We start from the raw sequence: 4017 nt of genomic DNA, 5'->3' as shown, positions 1-4017 counted from the left end.
TCAATTCCAGTTCCCGAGGGTACGGTAGGAAGGAGCAGGAAAACCCGAATTAATCCGAAGGGATCACTCTCCAGGGATATATTACCCTTTAGATTTACTCCTCAGCAGGTTAAAAATAGTTTTTAAATCCGCATGCTTGATAACTTGTTACTTCATTTCTTGTTTTACATACGAGGTTGGATTACATGGTTAAGTAAAATTCAGGAGAAAACGGGCCAGTCTGGGTGCAGGAAAGAGCACACCCTACTGTTGTATTTTCATGGGGACTGGTGAGGTCTAAGGGTATGGCTTAGAGTTATGATCTTTGAATTTAGGAGGGAATCTGGCAGAAGGCTTGTTAAAATAGATGGTGGGCTTGATGTCAGAATTTCTATTTGTAGGTCTGAGACAGGGACTAGTAATTTGCATTTAGGGGTTCCAAGTTTAGCAAAGGAAATGAAAGCAAACCCATTTAAATTTGAACTTCAGATAAATACAATTCACAACAAAATAAGTTGTTCTCAACATTAGCCTCAAATATTGTATGACGTTGTCTTAGTTAAGGTTTCTGTTGCTGCAATGGGCCACTATGAACCAGGAGGGTTTATTTGGATAACACTTCCAGATGTAGTTCATCACTGAAGGAAGTCAGGATAGAAACTCAAACCAAACAGGAATCCGGAGGCAGGAGCTGATGCAGAAGCCATGGAGGGGTGCTGGTTTCTGGCATGCTGCTAGCTTGTTCAGCCTGTTTTCTTATAGAACCCAGGACTACCAGCCCAGGGATGGCCCCGCCCACAATGGGATGGCCCCTCCCCCATCAAGCACTAAGTAAGAAAATGCCTTACAGCCTTGCTCGCAGACCTGTCTTATAAAGTCATTTTCTTAATTGAGGTTCCCTCCTTTCAGAATGACTTTGGCCGTATTAAGTTGACATAAAACCAGCTGTTGTCCTAATGTCTGAAACCACAGGACTATTTGCTTATCTGAACATCAGATGTAACTGAGCTTTGTATAATTTATCTGCTAAGTCTATTTGAATTTCCAGTAAGTTCCCTGGTGCCAGGGATACTGCTGGCCTAAGGATGACGATTTGAGCAACAGGCACAGACTTTCCTGAGTGTAGACATCCAGGGACAGCAACAGCGAAGCAGCTAAGGAGGTCGAGAGGGATGGAGTGAGGTAGCGGAGCTCACACTGGTTTCTCAGAAGACGCAGGAAGACATGGCCTCACAAACGTGGATTTGTTCAGAGTTGTGTGCGCAGGCTTTAAGAATGGATGGGATAAAGTTGGGCGAAGAGGAGGTCTTCTGAGGTCTTTGTTAAAACACTTCATCAGAACTGAGCAGTTAGTGATCATGAGGGTGGGCCACTGTCATAGGATAGCATGCATGTGTCTTAGGACAGCATATGGTGTTCTGAGAGGCTTTTCGTGATGAACTATAGAGAACACTGAATATACTCACAGCCACATCAGAAAGCAGTGGGGCAGGAGAGAATGAAACAATAGAGGATTTGGGGGCCTGGAGAGGTGACTCAGTGGTTAAGAGCAGTGACTGCTCTTCCAGAGGTCCTGAGTTCAATTCCCAGCAACCGCATGGTGGCTCACACCATCTGTAATGAGATCTGGTACCCTCTTGTGGCACACAGGCATACATGCAGATATAGATATGGAAAGAAATAGAGGATTGGGAATAGGAAGGTAAGTACAAGGAAGGACAGGGCGCCAGTAAGAAAGCAGGAAGAAGGAGGGAACTAGGGAGTAAGGCAGGAAGAGATGTTCAATGTCACTGCCACAATGTGTCACCAAATGACCAATCAGAGCCCTGTTATTGTCCGGGTTCTGTAGCAGTGCCTCATTCATTACAGGAGCAAGGACTGAGGTGTCACCATCTTGTCAGCTTCCCAATGCATGGAATGTGCCTGACTGCAACTAAACACACACACACACACACACACACACACACACACACACACACACACACACACTCACTAACAAGGTGGAACTTATTTGAATCTGAGCAGACTCCACCTCTCTGCCCAGGGCCGGTAGATGTCAACATTATAATTCATCTGCTCGAAGAAGAGTATTTTCTCCGAGTACTTTCTGCTAGCCTTGATTACTATTGTTACAAAGAAGAAAGGTATGTGTGTGTGTGTGTGTGTGTGTGTGTGTTGTTCACTGACAATTTCTGTGTGTTACCCATTTCTTTCTCTATTTTTGAATTCTGCTTGCACGTTTGTGTGTGTAGCTTATGCTTGTGTGCACACATGTGTATAAGTGTGCTTGCTCTGGGTTTGCATGTTGAGATAGGTGAGCATCCAAACGTTTTTCTCAAGCTCCTCCAGACTCTCGTCACCTCCCATCTCCATACCTTCTTCTCTCTCTTTAGGAAACAGTCAAAAGCAAAGCAAACAAAAACTCAAAACAAGAGCAAAAATAACAATGAGAAGGCGCAAGAAACAGAGAAACGCACACAGACACAGACCAGACACATATGTGAGGGGCATGAACACACACACACACACACACACACACACAACACAACACAACACAACCCACAAAAATATAAAATTTGAAACAGTGACATACAAGCAAAAGACAAGTAAGTAAAACATGCTTCCAAACAAAACAATACAAGTCAAAAAGTCTACAAAAACAGTATTAAATTTATTTTGTGTGGGCCATCTACTGCTGTGTATGGGGTCTGCCCTTAGGTATGGTTAATATCCTCAGTGAGACTCCACTGGAGAAAATCAAATTTACTTTTTTAAGCAGTTTCTGCTCTTGACCCTCCCCCCAGCTTTTCTTTTTTTCTTTTTTTAAAAATTTTGTAATTATATTTATGTACAGAAAACTTAAGTGTACATTTAACCCAGTTTAGTGGCGAGTTCTTTAGCCTTTGCCTTTTCTAGCTTGGCAATGCGAGCCACAGACTTAGGACTCAGAACGTTGCCTCCCCAGTGGTGGCGGATCTCGTCGTATCTGTCATTATAATTGGTCCTAATAGCCTCTACCAGCTTAGCCAGAGCACCCTTGTCTTCTGAGTTAACCTGTGTGACGGCAACAGTGGTGCATGTCTTCCTGTGGACCAGGCGCCCCAGCCTGGCCTTTCCCTTGATGATGCAGTAGGGCACCCCCATCTTTCCACACAGGACAGGCAGGAAAACCACCAGCTCAATGGGGTCTTCATCATGGGCAATCACCACCAGCTGAGCCTTCTTGTTCTCCACCAAGGTGGTGACTGTATTGACTCCTGCTCAGAGGACAGGGGGTCTTTTAGTTGGGACGTCCCCTTTGCCAGCAGCTTTCTTCTCAGCACGGGCCGGTAGCCTTTGCTTCTTCTCTTGCTTTGTCTCTGGCCTGCACTTGTGGGCAAGCTTAAGCAGCTGGGTAGCTGTTTGCCTGTCCAGGGCCTGCGTGAACTGGTTAATGGCAGGAGGTACTTTGAGCCGCTTATAGAGGATGGCTCTTTGCCTCTGCAGCCTGATGTAGCGTGGCCATTTGACGAAGCGTGTTAGATCTCTTTTGGGCTGGATGTCCTGCCCAATGCCGAAGTTCTTGGGCCTTTTCTCAACAAAGGATTGACCACCTTTTTGGCCTCTTGTTTCTTGACGACGGCAGGGGCCGGGCCACCTTCTTCCCCTTGGCCTTCTTCCCTTTGGACATCTTGCTCGGCTGGAGGAGAGAGCTCCCCAGCTTTTCTGAAAAGATTGGAGAAAACAAAAATCACATGAAACTGTAGATTGATAACCTCTGTCTCTAACACTGCCCCCTGCTGGAAGTTCCTAGAAATGTTGACTTTGAAATGGTTGGAGTTGAGCTGCCTGAATAGAAAGATATACTGGCTACAGACTGGCGTCCTTTGTGATCTGGGGGAGGGGCAAGGAATATCCATTTCCGTAGCAGATTTGGAGAAGTGTATTTGCCACTTTAATAACTATCTGTTGAGATTAAGGTTTCTAATTTGTGTAATTTTGCCAGAGGGAGGATACTGTGATCAATTTGCTGTGGTGGTGGTGGTGTTTGTGTGCACA

The 4017-nt window shown here is 45.3% G+C and overlaps 1 pseudogene across 1 annotated transcript; it reads right to left on the bottom strand.

The window, feature by feature from the left end:
- Positions 1 to 2850: 2850 nt before the first annotated feature.
- On the bottom strand, positions 2851 to 3649 carry LOC308420653 (large ribosomal subunit protein eL8-like; annotated as a pseudogene). The gene has a single exon. The product of its transcript is annotated as a large ribosomal subunit protein eL8-like (transcript).
- Between the last annotated feature and the right edge of the window lie 368 nt (positions 3650 to 4017).

Source organism: Micromys minutus, assembly GCF_963924665.1.
Source record: "Micromys minutus genome assembly, chromosome: 5".
NCBI lineage: Eukaryota > Metazoa > Chordata > Mammalia > Rodentia > Muridae > Micromys > Micromys minutus.
The sequence above is the reverse complement of the archived record's forward strand: the minus strand, read 5'-3'. Positions and strand labels throughout refer to the sequence as shown.